Source organism: Dipteris shenzhenensis, chromosome 5, assembly GCF_047967505.1.
Source record: "Dipteris shenzhenensis isolate YYH24624 ecotype China chromosome 5, Dip_SZ_1.0, whole genome shotgun sequence".
NCBI classification, from domain to species: domain Eukaryota; kingdom Viridiplantae; phylum Streptophyta; class Polypodiopsida; order Gleicheniales; family Dipteridaceae; genus Dipteris; species Dipteris shenzhenensis.
The window spans coordinates 9,033,615-9,056,498 of record NC_141600.1 but is presented as its reverse complement, the minus strand read 5'-3'; the positions used below and the strand labels follow the sequence as shown (position 1 = coordinate 9,056,498).

The 22,884-nt window shown below is 47.3% G+C and overlaps 1 protein-coding gene across 1 annotated transcript in view; it reads right to left on the bottom strand.

Annotated features, from left to right (window-relative positions):
* LOC147901585 (uncharacterized) overlaps window positions 1-22,884 on the bottom strand; it is a 292,960-nt gene that overhangs the window by 97,503 nt on the left and 172,573 nt on the right. The gene's annotated exons all lie outside the window — the stretch shown is intronic.

The following is a 22,884-nucleotide window of genomic DNA, read 5'->3' as shown; positions in this document are numbered from 1 at the left end:
GTGAGAAGGAGCGAGGGGGAAGGGGGGAGTGGAGGCGGCGGGGGTGAGGGGAGATGGAGCGGCGGGGCGGGGCGGGAGAGCAGTGAGGGGGGCGGGATGGAGCGGAGCGGAGGGCGAGAGAGAGCAACGAGGGGGGGGGGCGAGAGCGAGGCGAGGCGAGGGGAGGGCGCAGCGGAGTGGGGTGACCGGCGGGTGAGGGGGAGGGGGGGCGGGGGGCGAGGGCGGAGGGGGAGGGAAGGGAGTGGAGGTGGTCGCGGCGGGGGGAGGAGCTAGGGGGAGGTAGAGCGAGCTGCGGTAGGGAGGGGAAGCTCACAGGAGCACAGCTTTTTGTACTGGGCCTTACTTTCTTGGAAGATAGTCTAGCTCTGATACCATATGAAGATGCAAGACTAGGACATGGAATGGAATGGAAAGGAAAAGAAAGACTAGGAAAGCATAATGGAAATGAAATAATGCGAGAAAGAAATATACAACTAAGCAAAGTACTTACATGATCAAGAAAGGCATGAGACTTGATGAAAATGACAATGAAAGTACAATGCCTTTATAGGATAGGCACACACACTCTATATGGGATAAGTCCCATAGTGACACATGGCACTCTAGGATATAAAGAACTATAGTAGTACTCTAGAACACACTAAAAGTCACTCAAATTGACTCCATTTTCTAACACTACCTTGGTGCAATAAATAAAGACTTTCACTGTCTACATTCGAAAGAAATTGACATGGAAATAAATACGTCCATGCACATTTAGTACGTTAAGGTACTTCATGAACTGCATATGCATTAACAACACGGCCAAACATGGAATGTGGGTCTCATTCCTTCTAGTGAAAAAATCACAAAATCCAGTGTTCTGAATTGCCATGTAAATTCTCATATGGTGAACAAAATAGTCTCTTTTGGGGTTTATCTGTTACAGAACTGGTTTAATTTAGACTGTATTTGTATTAACACAACGAAGAAATAAAAAACACAGACACACACACACACACACACACACACACAAATTTTGTATAATTAGTAAATGTATCTCACACACACAAACACTTATTTCTTTACACACTTTTTTTTTTTTTTTGGGTAAAATCCAGTGCATTGTATTTATATTCTCATAAATTTACAAGATGGGAAGTCTCCAAAATGGAGAGTATCCCAAAGATCAGAAGCATAAAAAGAAAAGCTCTATGCAAGAACCCTCATGGCAAGCATCATATAAGGATTGCCGCAATGAGGCTCTGAAAGATTCATATGACTTGTGAATCTGGCGGCCCAAGTATGCCAAATTATGCTTATTCCAGAGTGTCCAAAGAGCCCAATATCTCACCCATGAGAGAAATAGGGAATATTGAGACAAAGACCTCATAAATCTGCCAAATAACCAAAAATGTTTCCCAAATCTGTGACTCGGGAAACGGAGCCGAAGATGATCTGAAATTCTCCCAAGGAGATTCCGAGAAGACTGGCAGTGCCAAAGCAAATGAGGGACAGTCTCGGAAGGAGCCTGACACCGTAGACATGTGGATGGTGCATTGTGATGTTTGGCAAGTGTGATTCCCACTGACAATGTGCCGGTCATGCATCTCCAAAGAAAAAGTCTTTGTTTCAAAGGCATTTTACACCTCCATAATATCCGGAGATTCTTCCGCCACCATGAGAGGGGCTGCCTGATATGCCACAGAGTATTAGCATATTGCTGAATCCATGGAGCAGGCTGAAGAAGCTTGTAGGCTTTGATGGAGGTCAAAGCAGGCAGAGGAACATGATGAGAGCATGTAGCAGAAGGGTGCAATTGCCAATCCATAAACCTGTCTGTGTCAACCACAGGAGGAACAGGTAGAAAAGGATGTAAGAGATCAGCAATTTTCTTCCATATCGACCTATGATGCATTCCCAATGCATAGGAGGCAGTGGCCCGAGTAAAAGATAAGACATAGCCCTGATCATCTACAACATCATTGATGTATCTAATTCCCAATTTCATGAGATTATATGCCCGAACAGGTTCCTGTAAAGCAAGTGGAATGTCAAAGATGGCACTCCAATGAATACTTTCTTTCCTCATTGAGTTTGTCCCCGAGCGATTATCAGGAGCCCATTTGACCTTGGAAAGTACTTATTTCTTTACACACACACACACACACATGAATACTTCCCTAACTATGAATTATTTTTACCTGCATCAAAATAGCTCCTCTTCAAAGAGAAAAGGAGTGCTTTTGAAAAAACTTAAACTCAGGCAGAAATATTCATGGAACTATTTGGAACATTCAAACTGTAAATTGGATATTAGTGTTTAAAAATTTTAGATATTTCTACTTTCTTGGTGACACCTATTGTTCAAAATTCAATGCTGTGAAGTTTCCTTTTCAATACGTGATATATATCCTCTCAGAAGACAAAAACAAGGAGTGAGCATCAAATCCCAATATACATCATAGGGGAGGTAATACTTGACATGTATAATACAGTTGTAGAGTTCTCATGGGACAGGCCTCAAAGGGATCTAGGGACTATTTCCATGTGTTGCTTGTTTTGTAATGCAACTGGTGAGGTCAAAAAAATATTGTCCTTGCACCTTGCCCTTGTTAACATAGATTTGAATTCTTTCTTTGCGCTCTTCTTGTGCAAAATGATTAGTTTCATAGGTGAGAATCATTTAAGAGTACATTGGACCAAGAGAGGGAGCAGCCTTGGCGGACCGAGCGAGAGAGAGGAAAGGCCTCGCCCATGTGTCCTTCGATAAGCATCTGGCTAGAGCTCCCCGCATAAAGCGCAGAAACTCCTATGATCCACCTGTCTTAGAAACCCAAAAAGTGAAATGGTTGAAGGTTGTGGTGGGCAAGAGTGTTGTAAATCTAGCTTTAGATACCCTGAGAAAATGAAGGGTTACAATGAATACTGTGGAAGAGCATCGTAACCTGTAAGGCATCATTGAGTGTGATGCTAAAAAAGCAGCCCCATACATAGCTGTTGGCCTGACCAATGAGTAAAATAGAAATAGTTTTGTGTATGCTTCATGAAATTCTGTCTGGAGCATTGGTGCTCTAGCCTGGGAAGGGAGAAATATCCCTTTGTGAGTCTACCTTCATGGAGAGCCAAGCCCCTAAACCGTTATCTCGAGATAGCATCTGTACTTATGTGGGCTGAGTTAGAATCGATAATACTTGTTGATGAAATTCCTTGCCATTAATTATTGAGGCAACATGAACTAAACCTATGTAGGGTGCTCTTTTCTAAAGGATGAGGAGCTTTGGAAAGCCCTCAACGCTCTCCCGACCCAGAAGTGTCCTAGCAAGGATGGCTTGACTCCGGCCTTCTTCCAAAACTTCTGGGAGATCATCTCCACCCTATTCCGACTAGCTTGCCAGGAGATTTTCGACACAGGCTCCCTTCCTCAGTTCCTGAGCAAGGGGTGGATTTGTTTGATCCCGAAAGGGGGAGATAGGTTAGACATCCGGCAATGGAGACCAATCACTTTGCTTGATACTGCATACAAGATCCTCGCCAAGGTCTCGAGTTTGCGGTTACGGCCCCATCTTACTGACATCATTCACGACACATAGATTGGGTTTGTCCAAGAGCACAGCATCCTCGACAACATCTTCACGTTCTGGGAGGCAATGGATTGGTCCAGGGAGGAGTCACAACCGTTGGCCTTGGATTTTGAGAAGGCCTACGACAGGGTGGAGTGGTCTTTCCTGGAGGGTACTATGCGGAGCCTCGATGCAAACCAGTAGTGTACATTAGTCCTACATTCCACAATAAGGTAGCTTCATCAATCAACTAACTGACACAATGTGCAACATAAGAACAAGTAAGAAAGAAGGGAATTTGGCATACAGCACTCCTGGTTCACAAGATTGGCCTACAGATTGATATTTTAATCCAATTGAAGTATAGCTTGGATGCTCGACCGTGCACCTATCTATGCAAGAGAGGAACTAGACAATTAAATAAGACCTGTAGTGCAGTTGAATACCTTCTGATCTTGGATCGATCCCCCTACTACATTTCCTAGCAAGCTGAAGTTCCACAAGCAGTTTCTTTAGGTTCATTCAGAGGCTTGGATATTTTCAAGTCTAGTTGTCACATGCATTGAGGATCATGTAGTGACATATTTTTCTTTGTCAAATAGTTACATCAAAGATGCTTAACCATGTTCCTTCTTAGAGATGAGAGGACACATAGATCAGCTGCTGAAAGCCCGGGGTATCACATGCTCGAATATTACACAGACATTCATCATCCCTTTTTATCAAGAGGAAAAAAATATGAGGGTGGCATCAGGGAAGATCATCTCTGTAGTGATCTGAGGTAGCATTTAGGCTCTTCCCAGTCACATCTTGGGCATTGTGTATTGTATTTGTCTCATGGGCCACTTTGATCTTTTGGAGGTATCAATAAACTTCTTTCTTTCTTTGTCTTGAGCATTGAAGCTCTCCTCAAGCTGCTATAAAGAGAAAAATTACCAAACAAATTGTAGCAAATAGTGATCATTCCTTCTTATGTAGAATCTTTTCTCTTATGCCTAGGGATCTATGATAAGGATGAGCTGTAGCAAGTTCTCAAGAGATCGTAAAACCCGTCATCATAACATCCACATACAATTGAGATAATAGTCTCCAACCATTATTCCCACAACCTCCTTTATGCTCATTCGAAAATGAAGGTCACAAGAAGACCCATTAAAACAAGAAACCCATGTGTACATGATACATGTATGAGGTACAAAAATGAAGAGACAGAACCCTTGGGTATGGCTGGAAAGAGTTTAGGAAACTGTGCATCTTTCGTTCTGGAATGCTCTCACAGTTCACTGGATATTTCCCTTGAAAGTTACATGCATTCAAAGAACTGTGCATAATGGAAGTTCAACAGTGGCCATGTGTTTTCCATCCCAAAGCCATGTGTTTGCTCCAGGTAATCCAAATTATTGTCTTCAATATCAGGGATTTTTTGTTTGCCATGGCCAGTTGCCTTCGGAATCATGCGCTTCTTGCCACCTCTTGCTCATATATGGGGCCTTGTAAAGACTCATGAAAATGGCAGCCACCAAGTCACTATCCTTTGCCACCTCACTGCTGTGCAACTGTATAATCAGCCTGGAAACCCTAATTTGCAGCACTGTACGATAATTCGCAGCAGGAATTCATAATTCACAGCACAACTCGCAGCACTCTGGATCAATTTGCAGCAAATAACCTCCACAAACAAATTCGAATTTCAGAGATCACAAGGAAAATAGGGGCCTAGACATTGTGTCTGGTGGGAAAACAGCTCCGAATCTTCTATCAGACAATTTGAACTTGGGAAGGGGGGAAAGGGAGCAGAAAACACGCACAAAGGGGCCTAAAATAAGGGCTGCCCCCTCCCCCTCCCTCACCCCCCCCAAGATTTTTTATTTCAGAATTCAATGGTCGAATACAAAGTTCAGCTCATGTAGAGCTAAGAGAAAATGCAAAGACAAATCGCAGATACAACAGAGCAGATAGCTCTCAACATCACCACTATAGCTAGTAGAGGCAACTGATTTCTAATCGTGATGACAGCTCCAGCTTTCTAACTGCTTCCGATGTTTGTTTACAGCTTTCTTTTTTATCTCTTGAGATCTTGCAATTGTTGTCCTGCCTGTTCAGATCTCAGAAGTATTCATCAGCAGCAAAAATTCCATCTTTTGTCATTTGGATGGCTGAGAGATTTGCTTTACCATAGATTACTTCGAAAGGTGCCTACCCCTGGAGCTATGGATGTATTGTTGTATGCAAACTCCACCAATGAAAGATATCTTTCCCACTTAGCTCTCTGGTCAGCCACCTAACATTTCAGCATATCCAAAACAGTGGATTGGCTATTTCACTTTGCCCATCAGATTGGGAATGAAACAAATAAGAAAATTTAAGCTTGGTTCCCATATTACCAAATAAAGCTCTCTAGAAAAGGCCGGTCATTCTAGGATCTTAATCATTGACTATGGATTTAGGCATACCATGGTGTTTGAAAATCTATGTTGCCAGGAACACTTTAGCCATATGATCAGCCTTGATGGTCTTTGACACATGTATGAAACGAGATTGCTTGCTGAATCTATCAATGCTCATCCAAATCTCATCATTACCCTGTCTCAATCTTGGGAGACCAAAAATGAAATCCATGGCTATGTTCTCCCAAGGTGCATGAGGCCCCTCTGAGTGTTTGAGCCATCATCCAAGCAGAAAGAAAGAAAGAAAGAAAGTGTATTATTGTCCACTAAAGGCCAAAATGGGCCCATGGGACATCAAGAACTCTGCATACAAGATAGCACAAAATCAACGTGCCACAAAGAAGAGGCATCGTCGAATATCATCTAAGTGCTAGAGAGAGGGATGCTCCCGCTGCCCGCCCTGCCGGCCTTCTCCCTCCACCCTTCCGTGCCTCCACCTCCTCTGCGCTTCTACCTCCTCTCCGTCCTTCCACCTCCGCCTTCTCTCCGCCCTTCTGCCTCCGTCTCTGCCCCTTGCTCCTCTCCGTCTCCTCTCCGCCCTCCCGCCATCCCTCGCCTCCACCTCCTCTCCGCCTTCTCCCCCACCTGCATCCCGTCTTCCTTCCCCCCCTCCACCTCCTTCCCCCTCCCCGCCTCCGCTTCACCGCCGCCATCCTGCCTCCTCCCGCCTTCACCTCCCTCCCCGTCTCCACCTCCGTCTCCGCCCCCGCCTCCATCTCCTCCCCCCTCTGCCTCCTCCCCCGCGTCTTTCCCGTCCTCTCTGCGCCTCCTCCCCTGCCGCCTCCTTCCCGCCCTCTCCATGCCACTATTCCCGACTCCCCCTGTTGCTTTCTTTGCCCCGCCTCTCCCTGCTGCCCCCACCTCTTCTCGCTCCTTCCCTGTCTCCCATCTCGCCTCCTCCTCCCCGCCTTCTCCATCCCCCCTCGCCCCATCTCCTCCTCCTCTCCGCCTCTTCATCTCCTTCCTTCATTTGCAGCAGTAGGAGCATTTATGTTTGTTAGGAGGAGGAAGATCTTGGTCATGACCTTTGGTTTGGCCAGAGGGGCTCTATGGCAGCACCCTCGAATCCCACAGCCATTAGGGTCCTTCTTTCTCCATCCGACAAGCAATAGGTACAGCAAGCAGTTCAGTCCCTCAACGACAAGGCGATTGTGACAAAGAGATAGGTGCGAGAATGGATTTAGACAAGCTTGGCACTAGAGGGTGACCACATTTAGGAGGTCACTATCAATGGAAGAGGTGTCTTCCTCATCTACCTGAGCTCCCCCGATACTGCCTCGATACTTTTGAAGCAGAGCCCCATCCTCCTTGGCCTACATTTGGTGTATCTCTTTCCTTGGGTACCATGGCTTTACAGTGGAGGACATAGACACAACACACTATATTCCCCATTTTCCGGTTACGCTCCGCTTCCCAGGGCTCCCAAAGGAGTATAGAGCCATTCTACCCTTCATTGGTCGGGCACTTGAAACCGAGCTCGAGTCTTTGCCAAGATTCCGCCGCATCAGTGGTAGCAGATGACATGGTCCCTAATATCAAACTGGCGGTTAAGAGCCCAAAGTCCCTCCCAGAGTTGATCCTCCTAGAGACCCTAAGGAGGTACACTTCGCCAGCGAGTGGAGATTTTTGGGTTACCAGGCCAGTGTCTTCATTGTAGATAGATGGGTCACCTTGCCCCCGTGGCCAAGGCCGGAGCTCCCCCCCCCCAACCCCCGTAGAGAACAGGCAGAGTCAGCAGGCCAGAGCCTTACACCCCCCAAGACGAGCAACAGGAGTCTCAGACCCCCTGGGTGACCCCCTCAGAAGGGGACTAGACCGTGCGGAGGTGTTCGGGGTGGAAGTCTCCTTCATGATGAAGTGGGCACGAAAGATTGGCATTGAGCCAGTGTCCACCTTAGTGCGTCGATGTACAGACACGAACTACTCGCCCTCCAAACCCCCGACAAAGTCACATAAGGCAGTCTTTCTGGAACATGCACCCACTCACAGGAGAGCCTTGTCTTTTGCATCCCTGCCCTCATGAGCTAGACCATAGTGAGTTGGAACGTGCACGGGCTCGCGATCGTGCTTGTAGTCAACTGCAGTACCTGATCCTTTTTGGCAGGTTTTGCAGAGGGCAGTGGTAGGGAGGACAGTGGACATCCTTTTGATTCAGGAGCATATGTTCTCAGCATCAGACATTAGATGGCGACACCACCTTCTCCCCGGGAGAGGCCCGGAGGTGTGGCTCCCTGTAGTAGGACGGAGCGGAGGGGTCTGCATCTCGGTCTCATAGACAAAGGCTCCAAAGGTTTATGATCAGGGCGAGCTTGGGCAATTTGGATGGGAGTTAGGATGGGAAAGTCCAAGATTGGGATCGCGTGCAGATAGCACCGTCCCGGCTTTTGGAGTCTGTCAGAGTGTCTTCTAGATGTAGACTCCTAGATTGTTGGAGGGGACATCAACAACCTAGAGTTTGGGGAGGACAAGAAGGGCGGGGCCTCCTTCTCTGAGATGCCAACAGCAAAGCAGAGCACCAGGAAGCAATTCATTTTCATGATCAGTGGCAGAGACCCGTGATGGCGAGAGCCAGAGTTTAGCAGGATACCTGGCAGCCTCCTCTTCTCTTTCGGACAGAGGAGACATGATGGACTGCTTGAGAGGCTAGACCGCTTCTATGTAGTGTACTTGACACTGCACAGAGGTGGCTCTATCGCGATTCTGGCAGGTACCACGATGTCAGACCACTCTCCAGCAATACTTCACTTAGAGCAGCCCCGCCGAGGTCTTCCAAAAGGGGGTCCGCATTCTAGAGGACCTCCTATAGGACGAGGAGATTCAACAGGTCATGGCAGAGATTTGGCAGTAGTCAGAGACAGCACCATGCGAGGGCTAGGCTTCGTGGGTGGCCGATGTGATCCACAGGAGCAGTAAGGAGTTACAGGCTCATGCCCTTAGGCAGAGGAGGGCTCTTCAAGAGCGCGAGTGGGCACTCCGGAGAGACCTCGCCTCCATAGAGAGCCTCAGGGAGCAGGACCCACGATCTCAGTGGCTTAGTGACAGGTTTGAGAGCGCTCGCCTTGAGCTTCAGGACACGGAGATTCGGTGGGCTGAGTTCTCATATCACTCTTCCCGGGCCTGGTGGGTTCAGCAGGGGGACACGATGACGAAGCAGTTCTTTCAGACCACTGGGTGCCGCTGCTGTGCCCCTCGCTCCATCTGCATACCCAAGCCTCCCAGTGCTCCACAGATCCTGCGAGACTACTATTGGAACGTGATCCCAAACTACCTCACGAGCCACAAGACAATCTGGAATCATCATCTCTGTCTGAAAGAGATGGTTGTAAAAACCTGTGGTCAGGTCTAAAATCTCCTGTGGGTCAATGTGTATGATGCCCTGCGGATCTCAAAGATGTTGCAGCTATGTGGCTGGAATTCATTGGCAGATGATCAGAGTGGGGGGACGTCAGGGGATCTTAGAGTAGGATGCGCCTCTGGCTTTAGGAGGGTAGGCCCTTGAGGGAGGTCCAATGGGATCCAGGATTGTGGTTTTGGCCTTCCAGAGGCGGCCTTGTCGAGCAGGTGGATGAGGTGCCCTTCTTTTCCTACACCACACGGATTGGCAGGAGGCTTCAGATGGACTCTTGGATGTGGACCCCTTCGAGGGAGAGGCATTGGGTGGCCCGGAGAGTGCCCCAGATGTCCATTCTAGGTTTTAGACATGGTTATGGTCTAGTTTGCTCGACGAAGATCTCCTATTGCTTCTGGTTGGCCGCCCACGGAGGCTTGCCCACCAGCCTGTGGTTGGAGCAGATGCGGGTGGAGGGGCAGTGCCATTGTTGCTCTGTTGATTTACTAGAGACCATCCCTCACTGCCTCTAGAGCTGTCGTAGCGTAGCAAGGATTTGGATGGGAGCCCTTAGGATTATGACCCGTATGTAGAGCCTTCAGAGGGTCTACACTTGGGGGATGGTGGCTTGGTTGACTAAGGGAGGACAAGCGTTCTAGATTGATGAGATCTCCCCAGCGTACCGGATACAGGGTCAGAGCTCCCCCAGGCATTGAGCTGGGTTTCTCTGGAACAAGCCCTTTTTTCCTTTCAGCCTTTCCCCGGTTTTTTTCCATACTCAGCACCTTCGGGGCTGTTTTGTATGAAGTATTTCAAGCATTAATAGAAGTTTCTTTTCTTTGCAAAAAAAAAGGTGCCTGAGGCACTGGAAGAGCCATTAAGAGACCATGTGTCTTATATCTGTCATATTTAACTTTTTGACAAGACATTCAAAAACAAACTGATATATATATTTGCACATACCTAGCCAAAAGAAATACTCTCCAAAAACCTGTGTAGTGGAAGGAATCCCTCTTATGACTTGCCAGAGCATGACACTCTTCGATAATTTTCAGCCTTAGATTCTTGGTAACACACAAGCAATCATCTTTCAAGGAATAATGGCTGGTTGATTCACTTACTTGCATCTTTTGCATGATCTCCCCAAAGTGGGGGTCTTGTGCATATTGTGCCTGCATCTGTCTCAAGTCCTCATGATAGGCAATAGTAACATTATACACCTTGGAACTTCGAGATAGGACATCTACCACTTTGTTCTACATTCCTGATGTATGCATAATTTGAAAGTGAAACATGGATAGAAGTGAACCTGTGGAGATCCAGGTTCGGGGCTGACCCTACTTGTCCTCGTTGCCACGTTGCAGTTGAGTCAGTACAGCATTGCCTTTGGGAGTGCAGACAGGCAAGGACGATCTGGAAAGGTGTTGCTAGGATTTTCAGTATCTTTCATACAACACCTTTCTATATGACCTGGTGTTCAATAGCATGGTTATCTCTTATTGGCCCTCAGGTGTTCTTCAAGGGACATGATCCAGATCCAGGTCTCATTGTATGGCGACACTCAGTGGAGTCTTGTTCCCTCCAGGATGGTCCCTTCATCCTTTCAGAGCTGCTCATGCCTCAGTAGACACATCATGGGAGATTCTCGCTAGCATTGCAGCTTGGCATATTTGGAGAGCCAGGTGTACAGAGGCAATGGAGGGTACCTAGGTTCACCCTTTCCAGGCTATGACCAGTATTTGGACCGACACAGTACACACTCTGATGGCCATCTGGGCGAGCATGCAGGGATCCTCCAGAGCAGCCACTGCCAAGAGAGTTACTTTTTTCAGAGTTTGGAGAGGATCTCCTTTCTTCTCTGAGTCTCCCTCACGGTTGAGGTGGTATTTTCAGCCTCCGCCTTGGCTTTTTATTAGCTCCTTTTGAGCTGTTTTTTTCCTCATGCATAGCATGATGTATTCCCGCATTAATGCTTGCTCTCGCGGTTTTCATTCATAGTTAATGAAGTAATTTTCTTGAAAAAAAAACATGGATAGAAATTTGGCTCATCTCATATGTTTTCCGGATAGCTTTGTGTGAGTCAAGAAATACTTAAGACTTTGATGGTCAATCTTGACCGTGAAACCAGCACCCAAACGATAATGTTTCCAGATTGTCAAAGCATAAATTACAACCTACAATTCTTTTTCATATACCTGCAAGTGCTTTTCAGCATCATCCAACCTCCTGCTTTTGTAGGCCACCACATGCCCCTCTTGATGTAGAGCAGATCCGATGCAATCCCCACATGCATCACAATCTACATCTAATGGTTTATGCAAATCATGAATGACAAGAATGGGCTCAATGGTCAATCTCTCCCTAAGAGTATTGAAGGATGTTCTTTGACGTTCCCTTCATCTGAAACAACATATTTCTTAGTCAAATCACGGAATGGGGCTGCAATCAGCAAAATGTCAGATGAACCCCCTATAATAAGAACAAAGACCTAGAAAGCTGTGTACTTCATGTATGGCTTTTTACTTATGCCACTCTTGTATAGCTTGAATCATTGCAGAATCGATCTGCATCCCATTCTTAGAAATGATATGACTGAGATGATGAATCTTATCCAAGAAAAACTCGCTTTTCTTGCTATTAACATAAAGCTTATGGTTGCGAAGTTTTTGGAAAGCAATGGCTAAATGCTCCCTATGCTCATCTATAGATTTGGAAAATACAATTATATCATATAAAAAAGTGGGGCCTGAAAATTCTATCCATCATCCTGTTAAAAGTGGCAGGTGCACCTGGCTCTCCATATATGCCACCCAGATATGTGTGCTACAAGAAGAGTCTACCGAGGAATACACAGCCATGAAGGGTGAGGCAGGAATATCGTCCAGAGAACATGGCTCAATCCAGTGTCGTCTAATAGCTATAGCCCGTGATGAGTCATGCCTCTCAAAGAAGACCTTAGGCCTCGAAAGAGGAAGCCAAGCAATTGAGCCCAAGTCATGAAGAAGGGGGAATGTGCAAAAGAGCTGAAAATCCTAGCAACCCCTTCCATGTCACCCATGCCTACCTGCAATCCCATAAACAATGCTAAATAGTCTCCATAGCAGCATGACAACGGAGGCAAGTACGGTCAGCCCCGAACCTGGCGTTGGATGGATCCAAAGTTCACCCCTCAGACTATGGCCTATATATGGACACTATACATACACTGATGGCCATCAAGGAGGGCTGCTTGCCTCAGGGAATGGAGGGACTCCCCCTTCTTCTTTGAGTCTTCCATAGGGTTGAGATGCATTCCCAGCCTCAACCTTGGTTATTTTGTACCTCTTCTTGAGGAGTTTTTTCTCATGTACGGCATGGATGTATTACCGCCTTGAGCTTGCTCTGGCGGGTTTTATTCATACTTAATGGGAAGTCTATTTTTGCCCCCCCAAAAAAAAGTGGCACATCATATGCAATCGGGAATCCTTCCCCTCTCCTCTACTCCTCTCCTCCCCCTCTCCTCCACTCCTCCTCTCCTCTATCCTCCCCTCCTCTCCCCTCCTCCTTGCTGCCCCCTTGCTGACTCCCCTTGGCTTCTTCTTCTCTCTCCCTTTTTCCTTCATCTGGAGTACCCCTATTCTCTTATAGGGGTCTCCTGGGTTTCAGGAAAGCGGACGGAGTTTTTTATTTTTTGTGTTTGAATCGGCCAACACACCCCGATTGACCAATGGGTTCCCATTCAGTCAATCCGTCTCCGCTCACACCGGCCACGAGAACTGTTACTTTTTCAAAAGACGAGCTGCAGCAATTGCAAAAGAATTTGGAGCATGAGTGTTCCACGACTCTCCTCGCACGCATTCATGCCTCACACCCCTCCAGGTCACAAGCTAGAGATTGGATGCTGGCGGCGCTTCCTCAGGACCTCGCCCCCCACCTCAAGGATGTTCGTTTGTTGGGACGGGGTTTCTTTCAGGTGTGCCTAGATTCCCCGGATGTCACGAGAGATTACAGGCCGAGTTTCTACTTCTAGGCTATAGGAGGATTTTTTTGTTTCCTTTTCAACTGGGATTTGACCCAGTTGAAGAGGACAAGCAGGGAGTTTCTGTTTTCATCAGGTTCCCTAGTCTTCCCTCAGTTTATCACCGGCTTCTTTCAGTCATTGGTGAGAGGTTTGGTGTGGTAGTAGAGATCCCCCTTCTCCCTGGCGAGCCCTCTTGGGCTGCTAAGGCGGTCAGGATGGATGGGGTACCCAGGGTTAGGGTCATTGTCCAGGACCCCAATATTTCAGATGACCACATCATGCTACAGCGACCCGATGGGTCTTTCTTCCGCCAGAGATTTGAGGTTGCAGGTCGGCAAGACCAGTGTAGGATTTGCAGATCCTCGGGGCACTTCGCCAGAGATTTCCCAAAGAAGAAAAAGAGGCCCAGAAAGCAACTAGCTCGTACTAGCTTATGACAGAGAGTAGGAGCAGGACCTACCGCTCCACAGACACGGCCTCAGACACGGGCTCTCCCCCTCCTAGGGCTACTCGAGTCCCTTCTGCACCCCGCACCACCTCTGGCCCACGATGGGTTCCGGTCGCAGTTAGGCCCTCTACTTTAGTTCACACCTCCACCTCTTCGGAGGCTACCCCCTTGGAGCCTCAGGAGGAGACTAGTGTTCAGGAGCCTTGTTCGACTCCACCCTTGGATCACGCTGTACCTTCCTCAGCAGCCCAGGTTGTTGGCACCTCGTCTGCACCATCAAGATCCAGTATAGGTGCCTCCCTCTTTGGACAAAGGGAAGGGGGTCTTACATTCTCTTCCTGCTTCGGTAGGAATCCTTCGTACCCCCTCCCCAAGACTGGCTCAGTGGAACTCATTTTTCGCTTTGGAGGACCTCTCTAGCCTCCCAGATGATGATTTTGTACCCTCTACTTTTGGAGAGCCAGTTATCGGCATCCCTCTTGAGAGATCCTTCTCTCTCTCACTTGTGGACTTTCCTCCCCTTGGACCTCGTGTGTATGGCAGGAGGTCTGCTCCGGTAGAGGTTTCTTTTTCAGCCACTAGGTCGGGTAAGGTATTCCAACCCACTTCCTCTCGCCGATGAGGATAGCCAGTTGGAATATACAGGGATTGGGCAGCATCCCTCATCGCCGTCACAGGCAGCTGATCAGGAATCAGCTCCATCCAGGTGTTTCCCTAGACATTCTTTTTCTTCAGGAACACAAACTGGATGTCAGATATTGCTCCAAGTCAGGTAAGCTGCTCTCACGCCGGACTTTTTGGCTTCCTGCCTTGGGAACCAGAGGAGGTACATGCATTTCAGTTTCAAATTCTATTCTCCCTCTGGTCATTAGACACGGTACCATAACCCCCTCCAGGGCCCACTGGGTTTTACTTTTAATTGACGGACGTAAGGTTGGTTTCCTCAACCTCTATGCTCCAAACAACAGGGAGAACTGTGTTTTGTTTTGAAAAGAGTTGCTCTCATGGGCTGACATTGCGGATTCGTGGATTATTGGAGGTGACTTCAACATGGTTGAGGCACCTTCTGATAAGAAAGGGGGCAGAGAAGGTGGCATCCACTCCCATGAGAGAGCAGCCTGGGATGCCTTCTTGTTCAGGTTCAGTGGCAGAGATGTTTGGTCAGATGATGCATTTCTTATTCAGTCTCAGTCACTTTTGTTTTCCTGGTCGAACCATAGGGTGCAGATGCCTATCCATGCTCGGATTGACAGATTCTATGTGGGTGACTGGGCTCTTGATAGAGGGGGGACAGTTTGCATTGCACCTGGTGTTTCCACTTCAGACCATTTTCCGGTAATTTTGTCCATCTCAGAGCCTCATCTGAGAGGACGGTCTCACAATATCAGGATCCCCGATGCCTTATACATGGATGAGACTCTCACAGAGGCAGTGTTGGAGATCTGGGTTTCTCATATGCAGGGGGGGTGGCCGGTCCTTCACATGTGGCCACAGCACTTGCCAGTATCAGCGACTTTTATCACTCCGTTGCTAGTGCTCGACGAGGTGAGGTACTCAGGCGAGAGATCGGTATCCGCCGACAGTTGGCAGCCTTACAGAGGGAGGAGCAGAAACGACCATTAGATGCTTGGATACAGGAGCGCCTTGCTGCGGCAAGGGCTCACTTGCAGACCTTGCTTGATCAGAGAGCAGTATGCCTTCCATGCACGGGAGTCCTTTTGGATACAGATGGGAGGGAGAGTCAATAAACACTTTTTCTCTACACTTGGTCCCAGACATAGTAGAGAGAGTGTCAGGCAGCTTATTGACTCTGACGGTGTTTTGCAGTCCCATCCGGAACCGTCATGCACTTAGCGACAGCTTTCTATGCCTCCCTACTTTCCGCAAATCCGAACTCACACGCCAGAGAGGTGGCTAGAGATGAAGTTTGGCAAAGTTTACTTGTGTTGGTCACCCCAGAGATGTTATGCTCACTTGATGCATGCTTTACCAACACAGAATTCAAGACTGCTCTCTCTGCCCTTCATAAGGGCAAATGCCCTGGTTCCGATGGTCTTACTCCTTTTTTTATAGCCTTTTGGGATATGATAGGTGATCATATTACTTCAGCCCTGCAGGGCATTTGGGACTCGGGTGAGATGCCTGACTCACTGACCGAGGGACTCATTCACCTTATCCCGAAAGGTGGCAACAGGAATTTTGTATCCCATTGGAGACCCATCACTCTTTTGGGCACTCTTTACAAAATCCTTGCCAAGGCGATCAGCATCCGATTACAGCCCCTTCTTCCACACCTCATCCATGATACTCAGACAGGCTTTGTGCATGGCAGGAGCATTTTTTATAATATCTTTTCCTTTTGGGAAGCCACAGAGTGGGCTATGCAGAGTGGGCAGAGGCTAGCAGTTCTACTCCTGGACTTCGAGAAAGCCTATGACAGAGTAGATTGGGGTTTTCTTGAGGGCACTCTTCTACGGTTTGGATTTTCAGATGCTTGGATTAGAGGGGTGGCCTCCCTTTACAGATCAGCCCACAGCCACGTTTTGATTGGAGGGGTAAGGGGTGACAGGTTTCAGATTTCGAGATCAGTTCGTCAGGGATGCCCTTTAGCCCCCTTCCTCTTTCTTTTTGTGGTAGAAGCTATGAGTATCTTCCTTAGATCTCAGGCTGAGCTTTTTGGGCTGAGATTGCCCTTGAGACAGGAGCAGGAGCTCCTTGACTGTGAGTTGGCTGATGACACTGCTATTTTTATTGAGGCCTCTTCGCAGTCACTTGATTCTTTCCGGATAGCCTTGGATATTTTTTGCTCAGCTGCAGGGGCACACATTAACTAGCATAAATCCTTTGGCTTTTTGATCAGTGATGAGGACACTCCAGGCTGGGGAGTTGACATTGGCTTTTCCTGGATTTAGAGGGGTGTTCCTATCAGGTATTTGGGATGCCAGGTAGGATTGGACATCTCTCCAGCACAGCAGTTTGCCCCAGTACTAGAAAGTATAAGGAAAAAGCTCCTTTTTTGGAGCTCTGCCAAACTCGACCTTGCATCTAGAGTTGTGGTAGTGAACCAGGTTCTCTTGGCCACCTCCTGGTTTGTGTGTTCTTGCTGGTGCCGGTCTAGGGATTGCATCACTCAGCTCATCAGACCAGTTAGGAATTTTTTATGGAGTGGACTTGATGGCACAGGAGATGTTGCAGCAAGGGTGGCTTGGGAGACCATTATTCTCCCTACATGTGAAGGGGACCTTAATGTCATTGACCCGGACTTCCAGTGCATGGCATTGCTTTGTAAGGTGGTGGTGAGGGGACTCATGCCTAGGCAGGAACCTTGGAAGGATTTCTTTTTTGAATGCATTCAGGCTTGCACACCAATCTTGGGAGATGATTGGGTGGACAGCCCTCGCTGGATTTTCACATCCGCCCCTCTCAGATCTCCTGCCTCTCCTCTCATGACTGCCATCCTGAAAGCTTGGGGGAGCTTCAGGAACACTCTTCGAAGGATTCCACCTTCTACCGTCGAAGAGATTGATAGGCAACCAATCATTTCGAATGATAGTATTCTTGACGAGCATGCCAGACCACTGGGCACTTCCCATTACATGCAGTGGTCTAAATGGGAGAGAGGCCTTGCCTACACAGTAGGCAGTTGGAAAGCTTTTATCACGCTACGTGAGGATCAGAGACTGCAGTCCGTGAGTCACCTCAGAGGGGTAGCACGCAGGATTCAGCAGATAGGTGCAGCCATCCCGGTGGAATGGACAATTGAGTTGCCTATTACTTCCACCACTGGAGGTTCCTTTGATTTAGGCCAGTCCCACTTATGTAGGGGCTGATTGCCACTGATGTAGGGAAGGCGCCTTTGATCTAGGCAACCTTCTCCCCATTCCTATAAGAGAGAGTCACCTCTCTCACAATCAATACAGAACAACATTTTTGGTTACATCTTGTGCTCTCAGTCCTCTTCCAAGATGCATCTATTCTATCCCACATTTTTCTACAATCGACTCGTAGGGATGTGCACACATGTGCATTAGCTACTTGGAGGACATCTCTTGCTCCTAAGAGATCTATTTTTATTATTCCTACAGCTTGATGTATTTTGGGGTCCTCTACCCTGGGTAGTCCCCCTAAAATGATATGTATTGAGTGTTTGGTTTTCATTGAGTCTAAAGGTCCTCTACCTTGGATAGTCCTCCTAAAAAGATGTATTGGTTTTCCTATTTTTCTGGTGTGTGGCTTCCTAACATGTCGTGTTATGAAGCCAAGGGGGGATGTAATGTGGGAGCCATATACTGGTGGTACCCGCTCTTGAGATCAATATTGCTAAAAATTGTAGCACCTCCCAACCTGTCCAAAACATCAGGGAAACGTATTCTTGATGGTCGTTTTATTCAACGCACGGTAATCAACACACGTGCAAAAAGAACCATCCCTTTTTGAACCAACAAAACTATGGAGCAAAAGGGTGAGGAGCTGGGCTGAATCAGCCCTTTTGATAGTAAATCCTCCCTCTATGTTGCGCTCACCCTCTAAGAAGGTCGGTTGGGGGGCGCACTTCCTAGAATAAGATCATGGTATGATCTTACGGTCTTTCAAAAGGCAACTCACCTGGAAGGGTATCTGAAAAGCAATCTTTGAACTTCTCAAGAATTGAAAATTATTTCTATCTAGGAAACTCAATTCAGCATGCACATTCCTCTCTACTTCTTTAACAAAAGCACGTATACGCAGAAATTGCAGTTCATTAACTTAGCAACGGAATGATCAGATACAACACTATGGTTTCGCCTTTGTTTTTTGCAACAATCCGATGTTTCCTTCCCCCATGATTAAAAACCGGCTCTCTCTGAGGCATCAAAAGCTACACCTCCTTCCTGTGAAACCAAGGAATTCCAAGCCCAATAATAGGAGTGACAGGAACATAATTTCCATGAAACATCTGGTCTGCATCCAAATCCCTTTCAAGCTCCTTTGTCCTGATCCCTAGTTGTAGGGCTAAGTCTTCATATCTGATATGGTCCATCGCGCCTAAATAAAAAAGGATCAAGATAGATGGGAGACAAATGCTGATGACATCATGCGCATAGCTACAGATTATTATGCCTCCCTTCTTACAGCAGATCCTGATACACAGAGCAAACATGATGCCATATATGGTAGTGCATTCCTACATTAGTGAAACTAAAGATGCGGGTCTCACTTGATGCACTTTTCACGAACATGGAGTTCAAGACTGTGCTTCTTGCCATTCACAAGGGCAAGTGCCCAGATGGCCTTACCCCCTCCTTCTTTATTTCTCTTTGGGATATGATTGGGGATCACATCACCTCAGCCCTACAAGGCATTTGGTACTCTGGTGAGATGCCGGACTCACTTACAGATGGTTTCCTTCATCTTACTCCAAAGCAAAAATTTAGCATGTTAGTGGAGACCGGTTACTCTTTTGGGCACTTTCTACAAAATACTGGCTAAAGCAATCAGCCTGTGGTTGCAACCTTTACTTCCAAATCTTATTCACTACACATAGATGGGCTTCGTGCATGGCAAAGCATCTTTGACAATATCTTCTCATTTTGGGAGTCTTTTGAGTGGGCTATGCAAAGCGGCCAGAGGCTCGCCATTCTACTCTTGGACTTTGAGAAAGCTTATGACAAGGTAGATTGGGGCTTTCTGGAGGGCATCCTTCTTCGCTTGGATCACAGGTGCTTGGGTCAGAGGGGTCTCCTCCTTATATAGATCAACCCACAGCTAGGTGCTTATTGGTGGAGTCAGGGGAGAGAGGTTTTAGATTTCTAGATCAGTCCGCTAGGGATGCCCTCTAGCTCCTTTCCTCTTTCTATTTGTGGCAAAAGCTATGAGTATCTACATTAGATCTCAAGCTGATATTTTTCCGCTGAGACTTCCTCTCAGATGAGATGAAGATCTTCTAAACGATGAGCTGGCAAATGATACTGCTATTTTTTTGGATGCCATGTTACAGATGCTCACTTCCTTCAGGACAGCCTTGGATTTATTATGTACTGCTCCGGAGGCACACATCAACTGGCATAAATCCAATGGCTTTTGGATTAGTGATGAGGGCACCTTGGATTGGGAGTATGACATTGGCTTCACTTGGATTGAGAGGGGTGTTCCAGTCAGGTATTTCGGATGCTAGGTTGGTATGGGTATCTCTCCATCACAACAATTTGCTCATGTGTTGGAGAGTATAAGGAGAAAGCTCCTCTTTTGGAGTTCAGTCAAGCTTGACCTTGCCTCTCCAGTTGTGGTGGTCAACCAAGTTTTGTTGGCCACGGCTTGGTTTGTATGCTCTTGCTGGTGCCATTTGAGGGATTGTACTACTCAGTTCAAGTGACCTGTCTGGAACTTTTTATGGAGTGGACTAGATGGCACAATAGATGTTATAGCCAGGGTGTCTTGGGAGACCTTGATTCTCCCCACACGCGAAGCGGGCCTCAACATCATAGATCCATATTTATAGTGTGCAGGGCTTTGCTCTGCATGGTGGTGAAGAGACTTATGCCTCGGCCCTCGGTAAGAGTCATGGAAAGACTTCTTTATTCGCAGCATACAGTCTTGTACACCTACTTGACTGGATGAAGAGTACCAAATGGATTTTACTTTGGCCCACCTCAAGTCTGCTACGTCCCCTCTTAAAGCTACTATCCTAAAGGCTTGGGCCAGCTTTAGGAGTACTCTTCAAAGAGCTCCCCATTCCTCTCGTGAAGAGATCGACATGGATGTGGAATGATAGCATACTTGAGAGCATGGTAGACCATTTGATGCCTCTCACTATATGTAGTGGTCTAGGTGGAAGAGGAGCCCTGCCTCTACTGTGAGATTCTAGAAAGCTTTCAAAAAGCTTCTAGAGGATCTCAAGGCTCAGTTAGTAAGCAATCTCAAGGGGACTGCAAGTAGAATTCAGCAGATTGATGCAGCCATTCCAGTGGATTGTATGGACACAGATGATATGCCTATTTCATGCTCCACCTAGATGGGAGCTTTCTTGAGAGTGGGCATTCCTTTATAGGTTATTGCTTTTCTGTAGATGAGGATGCCATGATTTTTTCTATCCTTGCGGGAGGCAGGTTGTCTAGATCCACACATAATGTTTCATTAGAGGTTTGCATTTCAGCCTGTCAGGATTGTTGGTCTTGTGGATCCTGGTTCAGACTCAGAGTGGTACATAGACCCTCACCAACATCTTATTACGTTGGGTGCATGGAGATCGTGGCTTTATGAGGGTGTTCAAATAAAGTTTTTGCAGTGGGATCCTGGTGAGTGGGAGTGGATCGACGAAGGGCACAGTGAGAGGAGCCTCCCCTTCTTTTGTTACACTGTTAGCAATACTAGGAGACTTCAAATGAGTTGTAGAGGTTGGAGGCCATCCAGAGCTCCCCATTGGGAGGGGTTTGAGATTTATGCTAGCATACAAAATAACTTTTGGAGGAAACTCTAGAATTTCTAACAGGAAAAGAAAATTCACTTTTTTCTTTTGGCTTTCTATTCATGGTGGGATTGTAGTGAACCTAAGGAGATTCAGGTTTGGGGCCGACCCTACTTGCTCTCATTGCTTTTCTATTGTGGAGTTAGTTGAGCACTGTTTATGGGATTGCTGACAGGCGAGGATTATTTAGAGGGGGATAGCTAAGATCCTCATCACGACTTTTGTCTGTTTTCCCTTCTTCATGACTTCGGGCTCAGTTTCTTGGATCTCTCTTTCGGGGCCTCAGGTCTTTTTTGAGAGACAAGCCTCTTCTTAGGATTTATCGATTCAACGGCATTTAGTGGATTTATGCTCTCTAGATGATCGTCCTACCTCACCATTAGAGTTTTGCATGCCTCGGTGGACTCTTCATGGGAGAAACTGGCAAGTATTGCAGTGTGGCAAATCTGGAGAGCCAGATGTATAGAGGCATTGGATGGGCCCCAAGTTCACCCTTCTTACACTTTGGCCAGTATATGGACTAACACTATAGATACATTGATGGCCATATGGGCGAGCATGCAAGGGTCCTCTCACACAACTTCTACAAAGAGGTTGCTTCTTTAGAGAATGGAGAGGTTCACACTTCTTCTCTAAGTCCACTACAAGGTTGAGATGGCAGTTTCAGCCTCAACCTTGGTTGTTTTCCACCTCCTTATGAGGAGTTTTTTCTCATGCATTGCATGATGTATTTTTGCTTTGAGCTTGCTCTAGCGGGTTTTGTTCATACTTAATGGAAGTCTCTTTTTTGGGAAAGAAAAAGAAGGGATCAAGACGTTCCGATCTCTCACTTCGCCCTAGGAAAGGCAAAGTTCTCTGGCCTCCGGATTGGCCACTCTCCCCAAAGCATCAGGGATACCTCCCGCCATAGGCATGGACGGTTCTTGAGGTCTTCTCTTCTCCCTACGACCCAAAGGCCTTTCAGGGCACTGGGCAACCACATGCCCTTGTTTTCCACATAAAAAACATCTCCCTTCCTTCTAGAAGGCCTCAATATGCTCAGGTGTAAAGCAAGCTCTTTCCGTATAGGGTCTCTCATCCTGATCTCGGTTTCCCCTTGACTTCTGAGGTTGAAACCCTTTCTTTTCAAATTAGAGTGGCTAGAAATCCTTCTTTTCTGGTACATGCTTACTTCCTTGTGGGCATCTTTCTTCCCCTTCTGACCTCTGCTGTCCTTCAGATCAAATATTCTTCTTTCGTTGGTGCTGCCATTTCAGTGTTTCACTTAATTGCTAGTCAGGCCAGAACCCCGGCTGCAATCTCGATTTGAGGGATTCATTTTTTCCTGGCCTCAAGGCAACTAGCTACCTTGCCTCTTCCCCTCATCCAGCTACCCTTAGCCCCTCCTTCTGAGCCTTTTCCCTCAGCCCCTCAATTCTCAGCCCTTCCCCTCAGCCACTCCCTTCTCTCCCTCGGCCTCTCCCTTCTCAGCCCCTCAGCCTTTCCCCTCCCTTCAAAACTCTCTCTCTTTCAGCCCTGCTCTCACCTTTTATATCCCTCTCTGTTTCCCCCCTCAACCTCCTCTCTCTGCTCTAGACTTTCTCCCTAACTCTACTCAGCGACGGACGGATCTTCATTTGATTTGAATCGACCTCTTTTGGGCATTTTGCTAGAGATTGCCCTGACACCAGCCGCC